The following is a 14200-nucleotide window of genomic DNA, read 5'->3' as shown; positions in this document are numbered from 1 at the left end:
TATTAGTCTGCAGATGGGGCCCTTGATTAAAAGAGAAATGGAACTTAGACAAAACGTAAACGAAAAATTAAACGACGATCAAACAGCGCAGATAGCAGCAGACATATAGGAAGCAATAGAGAAAAGCCCCATGTAAGACTGGGATTATGAACAGGTAGAACTACTCATAAGGAGGAAAATTCAGGAGGTTAAAGTAGCAAACCGCTGGAATGGAAAGAGGAAGCCACGGAGCTGGTGGAATAAGGAAATCAGAGAAGCTATTGAACAACGACGGGCTACTTCAAGAGAACACCGAATGGCAAAGAAAACACAGGTATCTCAGGAGGAAATCGACCGAAAATGGGAATCATATCGACAAAAGAAACTTCAGGTGCAGGCCCTCGTCCAAAGTAAAATAAGGCAGTCCACCGATCGCTGAATGGCTGACATACACGATGCCTCTAAAGGCGGAGCAAGAAAATTCTGGAACCATATAAGCTGGCTAGGGAAGAAGAATCAAAGAAAGCAGGATCGGATTCAAGATAACGAGGGAAATTGTTTAAAGGGAGACAACGCAGTGAACTACATTACATCAGTTATAGCCGAGTCATTTAAAAGCGACGATAGGGTAATCTCCGCAAATCAGGAAGCAACACAAGGTAGCAGAATACAAGGTAGCTTAGAACTGACCAATCCAAACTGGAAAAAGACAGAAAAAAATATTCCTAAAAACACATCTACAGGAATAGGTGGAATTCCGATCAAGCTGATTAATGAACTCGGTCCAGAAAGTAAGGAAACGTTGTTAAAAGCTCTGGAAACAGTCATAACGAATAAGCAAATTCCGGACAGCTGGCGGCAGAGTAAAATGAATTTGATTTATAAAGGGAAAGGAGACATAATGCACATAAAATCCTACAGGCCGATTACCATAACATCTGTTATGTACAGGTTAGCCATGCAGGCGGTGAAATTAAAGGTGCAAGTATGGGTAGAAAGTAACAAGATACTCGGAGAACTTCAGAACGGCTTTAGAAATGGTAGGCGCTTAGATGATTGCCTGTTCGTGCTTACCCAATGCATCGAAATATCTAAAGTGGAAAATAGACCTTTGTATTTGGCCTCCCTGGACATAAACGGGGCGTACGACAACGTAAGCAGGGAACTCCTGTGGAACATATTAAAAGAAGAAGGTATCGATTATGAGATAATAGAGTTCCTACAGGAAATATACCGGGATAACAAAGTAGAAATTACGTAGAAAGGGATAAGAAGTACGGAGGCTGTCAAAGTATGCAAAGGGTTAAGACAAGACTGTCCTCACCGGTGCTGTTCATGCTTTATATGATAAACCTGGAACGGAGGATACAAGGCAGTAACCTAGGTTTTAACCTGTCATATAGATTAGGATTCCAAGGGAAGGAAAGCGTAGCAGGGGGCGGCAGAAAGTTAGGTGGGCGGATGAGATTAAGAAGTTCGCAGGGGTCAAGTGGATGCAGCTAGCACAGAACCGGGTTAAGTGGAGAAATATGGGAGAGGCCTTCGCCCTGCAGTGGGTATAGTCAGGGTGATAATGATGATGATAGATTAGGTGGAAAGGCGGTAGAGCAGCGCCTCCCCGGTTTGATGTATGCAGACGATATTGTGCTGCTAGCTGAGAGTCTGGAAGAATTGCAAACTCTAGTTAAGTATTGCGGAGACGAAGGGGACGCTCTAGGCTTCAGTTTCAGCGCAGTTAAGTCGGGTCTAATGATTTTCAACGGCTCAACTGATCAGGGTCTTAAAATACAAGGCCTTGAAATACCTAGAGTAGCAGAATATAAATATTTGGGGGTATGGGTAAACGAAGGATTGGCATACATTGGAAAGCATGAGCAATCACTTAAGGCCAAAGGGCGAAGGAATGCCGGGATAATGAAGCATAAGGCATTGTGGGGATACAATAGATATGAGGTTTTGAGGGGTATTTGGAAAGGAATTATGGTTCCCGGACTTACTTTCGGAAATGCGGTTTTGTGCCTAAATTCAGAGGTACAGTCGACATTAGAAACAAATCAGAGATCCGTTGGACGATTAGCACTAGGTGCCCACGGCAAAACTACAAATGAGGCGGTACAGGGAGATATGGGCTGGGCATCTTTCGAAGTGCGAGAAGCTCAGAGTAAAATATTATATGAGGAATGCCTGAGGAAATTGGACAGTAACAGATGGGCACCTAAAGTATTTAAATACCTGTACCTAAAAAGCGTTGACTCACAATGGAGGAAAAGAACTAGGAAACTAACTAGTAAGCATGCTAGTAACAAGGACGGAGAAATAAAGAGCATTAAGCAACAGGTGAAAAACACAGAAGGTAAAAATTGGATAAATTCGATGGAAAAGAAACGGAGTGTGGAATTATACCGAAAGTGGAAAATGCAGATCAGGAAGGAAGATTTCTTTGATAACTCAGGAGGCAGTACATTACTTTTTGAAGCTAGATCAGGGTGCCTTAGAACACGCATCTACAAAAAGAAATTTAACAATGGAGATGACGCATGGGCTGTATGTGGAAACTCCAGTGAAACAATTGCCCATATTATACTCGAATTTATTGGTATCCATCCGGAAGTTGGTGCAGGCGCGATCACTGTTCCTGAAGCTCTGGGATTTAGAGATAACAGTGGCCGGGTGAATAAACCGGCGGTGGAAACTAGCAAAAAACGACTGGAAGATTGGTGGCTTAAAAGCAGATAAGTTGCATAATGTTAGTAATGTAGGAACAAAATTTAATAAATAGAATGATGGTTTAGTTAACCATTTTAAATCAATAATTAAGATATAGGGAGAAAAATGAGCATGATAGCTACTGCTACCACCCCGTTTCAAAGGGGACGCTCCTAAATTCCATCCATCCATCCATCCATCCATCGATGCATCGTCCAGCCCGCTCGCGGCGTATCTCCGCTGGCGGTTCTCTCGTTTTTTGAGCGTGTACATTGACGAAAAATTTGTTACGAGCGTGTCACGTAGCCTTTCATTTATAGCTGGTTTTCCAGCAAAAACTGTCCGCAAGGTGTGTCCGAGATGTTTCACAATTTGAGTGTTGTGTTTACTACCGAAGCGGAGTGTTGTTCTTTCTGCGTTCACATAATGCGTTCCTTTCTACTTAGAATTTACGCATTGTGCTCGTGTAGATAGTTTTCTTTGCTTGTGAAACAGTTATTCGTCAAGACTACCTCGTGTAGGTGGTAATCTTTGAGTGCCTAACGGTCACTCGTGAAGCCGGCAGTCAATCAACGTTACGAGCGTATGCTCGAGTGGTCAAAGGCATGCATGTTTCTCAGCGGCAAGGTCTTGTTGCAGTTTGGTTTCGGGTACTCTGCATAGCTTGTCATGGCGCTCAAATTGGAGCGTTAGTGGTAAAATCTACCCCTAAACTACTGTAGTCAAAACTTACCTCGTAAAGAAGGGGACAACAACGCGCAAGCTTTCTGCGCAGTTTCAGCACAAATGAGCCTCCGGTTGAGGCGGGAGAATTTTTTTTTTCAAACGGGGGTTCGATAAAGTTGCAGAACACTGTATGGCTAGCGGCGCGGAGCAGCCAGTAAGCAGTCAGCCATGGAGAATGGTAAAGCAGCTGCTGAAAGGCGTAGGAGAGCCGAAAAGCTGATTGATTGATTTATAGGAAGGGAAAGGCGCGGTAACTGCCTCACTTGTTTTCTGTGGACACCTAAACCGCGCCGTAAAGGAAGGGAGGAAGGTGGGAGTGAAAGTGGAAAGAGTAGCCGTAGTGGAGGGCTGCGGTGTAATTTCGACCACCTGGGGATTTTTAACGTGCGCTGACATCGCACAGCACATGGACGCTTCTTTTTGTTGCGACTGAAGGAAGAAGGAAAAGAAAATGCACGGGCCTGGTACTGACTCTTTAGCGGAGCCATCTCCGCTGCCTCGTGCGGACAGAAGAAAAAATAGAGAAGAAAGAAAAAGAAGACGAAGAGAAAGACGCGCATGACAACAGCCGTCGTCCACCTCCGAAACGGCAGCGGGTGCAATGACGCCCTACAACAGATAAAAATATGGTGGCAGGCTAGCCCCCGCCGCAAAGTAGGTAGGAGGGTGGCTGATACTGGCCCTGATGGGGCTGGGACATGTAGGTCACCGATGCTTGCGGCAGGGGCTAGCCTGCCACCGTATTTTATCTGTTGTAGGCCGTCATTGCACCCGCCACCGCTTCGGTGGTGGACGACGGCTGTTGCGGCGCGCGTCTTTCTCTCCCTCTTCAAAACAAAGAAGGACCGCCTGAAGTTCAGTCTGCATAGAATATTTGTCTACGTAATCCGATGCATATATAGCGGCCTGAACTACCGTTCCCATCTAAAAACTGATGCTAACACACAGATGATATTTGCTAAGTATGGCTCCCTTAGTGGCCTGGTTAGAGCAATATGATTTGAGTGACGACCTAAACAATGAAGATTCTGTCTACTCCCCTTTACCTCCATCCATGGCCATGAGCCTTCCCATTCAATAAAGGATATTCAATCAATCAAGCAATTAATTAATCAATCAATCAATCACTCATCTCCCTCTTCTTTTTCTTTATTCTTTCTTCTCTACTTTATCTTTTCTGTCCGCACGAGGCAGCGGAGGTGGCTCAGCTACACAGCCAGTAGCAGGCCCGTGCATTTTCTTTGTCTTCTTCCTACTTCCAGCAAAATACAAAAAAGTTATAAAACAGCCAACTAGGGAGGGCTGGAAGGCGGCCCTATCCAGCTCGAACCTGGAGGCCAGCGTGCCCCGGCCCAGAGAGCTCGGGCAGCGGCGGCGGCCAATAGCGTCCGAGAATAGGGTCTGCCACTCAGCTCCACAGATAGATAGATGGATTTATTTAAAGGAAAAGGCAGAGAGGTTGGCCGGACTAATTCAAATCTGGCCTGCTACTCTGCACTGGGGAAGGGGAAGGAGAGAAGAAAGAAGGTCATGATGGGTGACGATGTGGGAGAAGGCATATGAAATACGCCTTCTCCCTTCCCATACGCACCTCCCTTCCCTAATCATTTCATTGTCAATAAATGTTTTCTCCTCCTCCTCCTACAGCCACAACAACAAAAACCCGCCGCAAGCGGCAGTAACCTACCAGTCCCAGCCCCGTAGGGCCAGGAGCAACCACCCCCAGAAATCCCCAGGCCCCGGACAGACGAGAAAATAGAAGAAAAAGAAGAGGGAGAGAAAGACGCGCGTCGCAGCCACGGTATCGCAGCAACCTTCGTCCACCACCGAAGTGATGGCGGGTGCAATGACGGCCTACAACAAATAAAAATCCGGTGGCAGGCTAGCCCCAGCCGCAAGCGGCGGTGACCTACCAGTCCCAACCTCGTAGGGTCAGGAGCAGCCACCCTCCTACCCTTCCGCCCCAGAAAAGCTGAACTCTTCGAATACGTAAGTGGTTGCTTTGCAGAAGGCGCGGTGGGTCGTAGCCCTCCATTACGGCACCTCTATCTCTCTCTCTTCTTTCCCTCCCACCTTCCTCCCTTCCTTTATGGCGTGGGTATACATGTGACAGATATTGCGCCTTTTCTCTATATCTTGTAAATCAATTTCAAGTGGTGGTGGTACAAATTCTATTCAGTGAAGGCCAAAAAAAAAAAAAAAAAAAAAAAATTATGTTGCCGCCGTTCCGTGGGTGGCCTTCCGGCTGCTGGTCGTGGCCTCCAGGTCACGCCTGGCGGCGACTTCCACTGCCCAGGTCGTAAGCCGCTGTTGAATATGCGGCTCCGAGCTGGCCAAAGCAGCCTCCTACAGCTGTGAGCTGTTTATTTGCCAGGAGACGGGGGGAAAGTGCGCCGGACAAGAGTAAAGAATGTGAGCATGGACTGCTCAGGGAGAGCTGTCCGAACCTCTGAGTTGCGTCTCGCAACCAATTCGTACCCCCTGCGCGCTTATGTTGCCGCTCCTGACAACGCTTCAATTTCAAACGCCGCTGATGCTTGCTGCACTGACGCCTCCTAGACATCTGGGTCTGCTTCTGTTTTCTGTGTGGTGCGGAGTTCGAGGAAGCGGCAAATGAAAGGCGCAGCATGGAAGCCTGGATCGGACGCTCGGTGGGGTCGATGATGATGATGATAACAACTTTATTCATCTACCACATAAGGAGACCCCAATCCTGCCCCGCCGGGGTGGTGCAGTGGTAAGACGCCCGACTACTGTGCCGGAGTACCCGGGTTCGAACCCGACCTCGGCGGCTGCGTTTCGATGGAGGCGAAACGAAGAGGCGTCGTGTGCTGTGCGATGTCAGCGCACGTTAAAGATCCCCAGGTGGTCGAAATTACTCCGTAGCCCTCCACTACGACTCCTCTCTCTCTCTTTCCACTTTAACTCCCACCTTCCCCTCTTCCCTTACGGCGCGGTTGCGGTGTCCACAGAACTCAAGTGAGACAGTTACCGCGCCTTTCCCTTCCTATAAATAAATCAGTTCAGACCCCAATCCTCGTCCCCGGCACTCAGGCCGATTGGACGGGAGACGGGAGCTCCGCGATCAGAATTGCAGGCAAAGAGGTCTTGGTTCCTCGCGGCTTCTTCCGCCAGGCGGATGGCTTGTTGCTGTGAAGCAGGCCTGGACCTCGCTCCGCAGCAGGGCTTCCTAGGCTTCGCTACAATTTATATTTGCTTTAGCCCCTGGGGAGCTAGCACATTCCCAGATTATATGATCGAGGGTCCCTCTCTCTTAGTGCTTGCATTTATCGTTTTCTATATTGTCCATCTGAACATAATATGCCCAGACCGGGTTTACAATGTTCCCAGCTTGCAGGCGCCGCCATGCGACTGTCTCCCTATTGTTCTTCAGCCGTTTCCGTGTTGCGGCTTCTAATGGTGGCGGCTGATACCGGGGCACCTCGGCCGTTGACCACCGAGGCGACCGCCGCCCCGTTTTGCCACTTGCCGCGTCCACGTACACAACCGACTTGCTGTCCATCGGATCGAAGCGTCTGATTAGTGATTCTACTTTCTTCTCCCTCCTCTCTGTGTTGAATAAGGGATGCATGTTACGAGAGAGGGGGATTGATTAGATTTTCTGGGCAGTCCTGTGGGATGCTTGATTTTTCTCGTAGTCCCCTATCTGTCTGCAGGCCTACCATTTCGAGTATAGTTCTGCTCGTGGTCGTTCGACTTAATCTTTCCAGCTGCGAAACTCTGACAGCCTCCGAAATTTCGTCCCAGCTATTGTGTATTCCCATAGAATGGAGCTTCTCTGTGGATGTGGTAATTTGTAACCCCAGGGCCCTCTTTATGCGCCGTCGAATGAGAGAGTCTAATCTCTTTAAGATCGGTATGGCATAGCTCACGCGACTTATTACGTAAGCTTGGGTTAGTTTAAGCAAGCTTTTTTCCTTCGGGCCTCGTCCTTTCAACGCGATCCTTCTAAATATGCCAATGGTTTGCGTGGCGAATCCCTCTATCTTTTTGATTGTCCCATCATTATATCCATTCTCCTGAATAAATAGTCCCAAGATTCTGATTTGATCTACCTTTGGAACTGGTTTCCCTTCTACTTTAATGTCAAATTCCCAGCTGCGTTTGCATCGGAGTGACTTTAGGTTATAGATGAGTATAATTCCGATTTTTGCGGCGAGCATGTTAGCCGCCGCCTACAGGCACTCCTCAATGCTCGCATCACTACCCTGGTTAATCCAGAGATTGATGTCATCCGCATAAATACTGAAATCTAGCCCCTTTATGCTCCTCAGAGCTTCTGGAAGGCCCCTCATCGCCACTTTGAAAAGAAACGGGGAGAAAACTGAGCTCTGCGGCGTCCCTCTGCTCCCTTACTTCACTGTGGGTATAGTGAACTAGAATACTAGTTCACTATAACTGTGGGGGACTGAATGCCTTGAAACTCCATGCAGGCAGTTCTGTTTGACAAAAAGACCTTGATGTACTCGTATGTTCGTGCACCTACTCCGATTTCTTGGAGACCGCGGAGGTTCGCTTCATGTTTAACTTTGCCAAAGCCTTTGCCAAGTCCAGGCCGAGAGTCACTTTGGCGTCTCTAGAACGCGAGTCAATTATGTCGTGTTTATTCTCCTAGTGGCACTAAGAGGCGCAGAAGTGCTCCTTGGCGTAGAAACCACGAGATGGCGTCATTGCAACTTCTTCTAGCGGCGGCATTGCTGCCTCCTCAGACACTTGTGCGTCTTCCTCTGTGTCGCCCCATTGTGGTGCAAGTCCTGCATGCTGCTGCTTTACCTAGCTAGTGTAATTATCTAAGCATTTTGTTTTCGTATCTTGGCTTTCTTAGCAGTTCAGCAGTGGTGAAAAATTGCGTCGTTCTGTGTCGTCTGCTACCATGAAGAGGCGGTGCGAAATGCTTGATTTGTTGCTGGATGTTTTGTCTTCATTCGCACAAAAGAGCACGCATTTCTCATGGAAAGTTTAAAGTCCCGTGTCTTTCTGTATAGTTGTTGCGAAGAGCATGCTGACGTCACTGTTGCAATTCAGCCGACACCAGAGCTTTGAAGGGTGATGGTGGTGACAAACGTTTATTGATCCAAAAGGGGTGGAGGCACGCATGGGCCGGACCTTTGAATATCCAGCCCTTACAGATACTAGGTGAGGTCCCTAGTACGGGACCCCAGTGGAGTCGGCAGCTGCCCTGGCGCGCTCGACCAAGGCCTTTTGGGCCTGCAGGTCATATCAGCCGAGCAGGGTCGCCTCCCAGTCCTCCCGAGTGGGGTTGGGGTGAGGAGAAATAGCTGGGTTGGATGGGCAAGCCCATACCATGTGGTAGATGTCCGAAGACTTCTCCGCACAGTGCGGACAACTGCCCGCGAAGGAGGGATTAAAATGTTTTAGTGCTGCCGGGCACAGCAGTGTTGGTATATAGACGGAGTAGAAGCCGCTCCTCCGTCTTAGATAGACCTTTACTCGGGCCAGGTTAAAGGCTATGGCAAGATTGATAATAAAGAACAATGTCTTTAAAAGAATACGCGGGTTCGAATTCGAGATCCTGATCTAGGGGATCGAGATGGGAAGCCCGGAAAGCGAGCGCGCGGGCGGCGGCGTCGGCTGCCTAATTTCCCTCGAGACCCATATGAGCAGGAGCCCAAGCCCATACTATTTTCCGGTAATCGGGGTCCCCGGTATAAGTGCAATTTTGAAGTAGTCGGTAGGCTAATTATGGCGTCCAGCCTTGCTCGACGTTCTGACAGGCCCCTCGCGAGTCGGAGACAATTGTTTTGGAATCAGTGTGTGTAGCTGCAGGCGCAATGGCGACCTCCTCCGCGTGGGTTATGTCACGGACGCGAAATGTAAGCCCGTTAACAGTTTTGGACTGGTGGACAACTGCGGCCGTGTACCATCCCCCATGGTAGGGGCCGGAGGCGTCCACGTAGTAAATGCCGGGTTTCGACCCATAATGGCGGCCCAGGGCTTCCGCCCGTGCCAGGCGCCGGCCATTGTGGTCTTCACGTGTCATGTTTTTAGGAAGAAGGCGTACGTGGAGGGCACATCTCCACTGAAAGGGAGACGTACACGATCTTCCATGAGGGTGGTATGTTGGATGTGTAGCCGGGCAAGGAGGCGGCGACCCGACAGTGTCGTAGAAAGACGTGTGTATTGGTTGGTTAAGTGAGCCTCTCGGACCTCCTGGAACGTATTCACCATGCCCAGGCCCAGTAGACGCTGGTTGGAGGTGTTCACGGGGAGATCAAGGGCTCTCTTAAAAATTTTGCGCAGGATGACTTCGAGTACATCCTCGTCTTGTTTCCGAAGGTGGAGGTAAGGAGTCGAATACAAGATTCGACTGGTCACGAATGCATGCGCCAGCCACAAGGCGTCTTTGCACCGCATCCCCCCCCCCCCCGTTTGTTAGAAACCCGGCGGACCATGCGGCCCACCTGGTCCCACACCTTACGGAGTTTTGCCGAGGTAGTGCCCGACCGTCTATGTTGATGAATGAAGAGCGCCAGTATCCGGACTTCTGTGCTTTCAGGAATTCATCCTGTCTCTAAACAGAGCTCAATTTTGGCCGTACACTATGGTGAGGGGCGTATGTGTTCAAATTCAGATTTTTGAGGGGAGCATTGAAGGCCACAGCGGCGAGCATAACGATTCACTATGGTTGCCGCTTGCTGCAGGTTGGCCTCAATATCTCCAAGGGAGCCTTGCGTGGACCACGGGGTGATGTCATCGGCATACAGCACATGCTGCACACCAGCGACAGTTTCCATTGGGCCGGCAGGTGCATCATAGCCAGATTGAATAAGAGAGGAGACAGCACTGCACCCTGTGATGTTCCTCTGGTTCCAAGTTGGAACGGGCCATGTTCGGTGTCCTGGATTTTAATGTAGGTTTGGCGATCTGTCAAAAATTGCCGAATGTATCTGAACGCGTTGCGTCCGCAACCGGTTTGTGAAAGATGAGTATTACCTCATGAGTAACGTTGTCGAAGGTTCCTTTCAAGTCTAAGGCGAGTATGACCCTGTCGTTGTGAGGGCATTCGACCGGGTCAAGAACGTCCCGATTAAGTTGTAGGAAAACATCCTGTGCGGACCTGTACGGGCGAAATCCGAACATGGAGTCTTCGAAGATGTGTTGATTTTCCATGAAATCGGACAACCTGTCACGCACCATCGTCTCCATTAGTTTGCCCGCACACGAGGTTAGAGAGATGGGGCTAAGGTTGTCCGTGTTGATACCCTTGCCAGCTTTTGGAATGAAAGTGACCACAGCAGACTTCCAATCGATGGGGAGTGGCGCGTCCCCAAGCCAAATTGAATTCATGTAATCCAATAAGGACTGGTAGGCTTGGTCGGGTAAGTTAGCTAGTAATTTGACTGTAATTGTTTCCCGACTCGGGGCTGTGCCGCGTTTCATTTTCGCCAGGGCCGCCCGCAGATCGTGGAGCTGGAACGGCTGATCCAGCTCAACACTCTCCGAACTTGCATAAGAGTGCGCCGGTCCGCGGGGGTCCTGGGTATTGCACAAGTATTGGTCCCACAACTTGTACACTAGCTGAGTTGTGTTGCCCTGAAAGCTGTGTATGGCACGTTGTAGATGTTTCTGAGTTTCTGTGTGTGTCTGCGTTGGGTCGATAAGAGCGCGGAAGAGCCGCCAGGTGTTCCTGCTGGACATCTCCCGCGCCGCCATGTTGCAACTATCCACCCAGTTGGCGTCTGCGAGCTGGGCCGCATACTCGGTCGCCTGCTGGGTGAGCTCGGAAATTCGAGCCTTAAGTTTACGGTTATGCTTTTGTCGGCGCCACCGGCGGACAAGGCAATGCCGCGCTTCCCAGAGGTGGAGGAGGTGGTTATTCACGTCTGATACCGCCTCGGAAAGCTGAATTTTGGTTTCGGTGGAGCGAAGGCTAGAGACCAATTGTTCGGACCATGACTGGTAGCCTTGCTCGAGTATAGATGCAGCTGTGTTGTAATTTTTCCCAAATTTGGACCAGTCTGGGAGTCGAGCCTGTGTTGTGGATTTTGCTAATGGTCTGGTCCCAATTGTAGTGTTTAGTATACAGTGGTCGCTACCGAGGGTTTCCTCAGTGTTGACGCAGTCAGCATACTGAATGTTGCGGGTAAAGGTTAAATCCGGACACGTATCCCGAGTCACGGAGTTACCTATACGTGTTGGGTGGACGGGGTCTGTGTGAAGAGTGAGGCCAAACGTAGACGCAAGCTCCGCCAACTTGCGCCCCCGTTTCTCTTCACGGCGGTACCCCCAGACTCGACTGGGGGCGTTAAAATCACCCACAATGAAGAGGGGGACCCGACCCGCAGCTTTCAGCGCACGGCTGAAAAGGTCCGAGAATGCCGGGTCCTGCTTGCGGAGGGGGAGGAGAGTCACCATTACATGGGAATTACCAAGTTGGAGGTTCAAGTCGACCATATTTGCTGTGTAATTTTTATGAACGCATAGACAAGACGAGGGATCCTGCTGAAACGTCGTATAGTTTGTTAGGGTGGCGCCTCTTCCTGGCTCCTGAAGGGCCACCACGGCGGGCATAAGCTCGAAAGTTGAGAGGAAAAGCCGAAGGTCGGCCCGTTCAGTGCGAGACCGTAGCCCTCGGCAGTTCTATTGAGTTACAGTGATGGGGGAGGCCAATTTAGATAAGGGGGAACACCAACACCGAGGTTGTCCCGCCATGTTCAGGTTTTGGGGTTAGAGGAGGGAAGGTAGATGCCCCGGAGCCATCAACCCGGGGCTGAAATTCAGCTCCGGGGAGGGGGCAACTATCTTCCTCATTTTCGATATCAATTTCTCGACGCGAAAATTTTGAGGGCCGGCTGGATATGTTTTTGAGAGGAGCGGCCCGGCGAGACGTACGGGGGAGACTCACGACATGTTGAGCAATCTTGGTAGGAAGGGCCTCCATGTCTTTGGCAATGATACGTCCCATTGCCGTCCCGATAAGGGTTTCGAATTTGGCGTTAAGGCGGGCCTCAAGAATGGCCACGGAGGAGTCCGAGGTCACCGGTGCCGCCGCATCGCTCTCCATGGCTTCTGCTTGGGGGGCAGGTTGTGTGGGAGGAGCAGTTTTAGTTTCAAGGGCTTCAATTTTGGCAAGTAGCATCTCGTTTTCGACCCGGAGAGAAGCTACCAGGTTATGAAGCTCGACGTCGGCCGCCGGGCGAGCGTAAGGAGAAGGGGGGTGGAAGGAGGAGGCAACCCTACCCGAACCGCTCACCTGTTTTCCTTTTTTGACCGCATTTGCCCAGGCACCGCTTTCGCCTTGCTTGAATTGGGTGTGGGCTTGCTTCCCCGATCCGCCGTGTGGGGGAGGTAGTGGCGCTTGGTCGCCTTTGATGTCACGCCCGCTTGAAGGCGCTTGCTTCTTGGAATTGGTGGCATCACCGCCGGTGACGTAATCCTGTTGACGTGGTTTCTTACCCGTTGCGCCAGTTTTGCCGCCCTTTTGGGCAATCGTATTGGTGTCGAGACGGTACTTGGCGGTACAGTCTCTGGAGTTTGTGGCATGGCCACCACCACAAACAGCACATTTCAGCTTACACTCATGAGGGGCCCGCACTCCCTCGACGAAAGGAGCCTGTAATCCACACAGGCCGCACTTATCTTGCAATAAATTTTGGTATGGGTCTGCCCTGTGGCCCACGGTGCCATACGCACCGCAGGCTGGGATAGTGCGCAGATAGGGCTGCACTTGGACAATTTCTGAGTTGTAGGTCACCGTCCGTGGCTTCACTTTTCCGGCAAAAGTAAGACGATCGAGCCTTATTGGAGGCTCCAAATTTGCGAATTTCTAAGATAGTGCCATGCCTCCACTGGACACCATCTTTCACAGGGTTTCCGCTGTGTCGTGATTTGCCACAGTGATGACGCCGTAGCAAATTTCTTCGCCATTTTGCTTGAGATGGCCTCGCAGTGGCACATCTCCCTGAGCTGATTTGATCGCGAAATCACCAAGCAGACGGTGCGCCACGTATTCGTTTTTGGTGCTCGCAATGAGTAGATTTTGCTCGCGGGAAACAATGAAGCTGAGTTCGGGCGCCATTTGCAGCCGAGATAGGCACGCAAGGCTAATACCCTTGTTACACGGGCGTTTTCAACGGCAGTTCAGTTGGCGGTCAGTTGAACTGAGGTCGGCGGTCCCAGTTGAACCAGTCAACTGACAAGGTGGCTGTTAGCGGACGCGCCGCACTGACCGAGTCGGCGACATTTCCAACCGCTGTGCGTTCTAATATCACATGAAAGGTTGCTGCCCTAGCTCGCGCAAGTCCCAGCCTGCAACTTTAAATTCTCAAACGTTTGAGTGTCAAAACACAAGCGCGCGAAGCGGCACAAAAAAAGCGACGATTAAGCAGCGAAGCCAGACGCGCCTTAAATGGATTGACTTGGCTTTGTGTCGAGTTCATTTGCTCCATACTCAAAGAAAACGCGTGCTAAATGCGCAGTTTAATAATATAAAGAGTGCAAATGTTGTACGAAGTAATTTGTATATGAAAAATAAAGCACTCTTTTAGTAAGGATTGCTTGCATGTGGAGGATCACGTGATTCTGGGGGTCAACTGAGGTTCGCGATATGTTCCGTGTAACTACAGTCGACTGCCATTCAGTTCAACGTCAGTTAAAACGCTGAACTGTGATTTAACTGAACGGCAGTTGAAACTGCCCGTGTAACACGGATTTTAGCCCAGCTCACCACATTGGAAGACAGTCCCGATGGCTACAGCGGTTCGGGGCTTGATGATCACGACGAAATCGTCGGGGCGGAATTTGTGGA

This window comes from Amblyomma maculatum, chromosome 6, assembly GCF_055883805.1.
Source record: "Amblyomma maculatum isolate TAMU_Amacu chromosome 6, ASM5588380v1, whole genome shotgun sequence".
Taxonomy (NCBI): domain Eukaryota; kingdom Metazoa; phylum Arthropoda; class Arachnida; order Ixodida; family Ixodidae; genus Amblyomma; species Amblyomma maculatum.
This window is presented reverse-complemented; position numbering follows the sequence as displayed.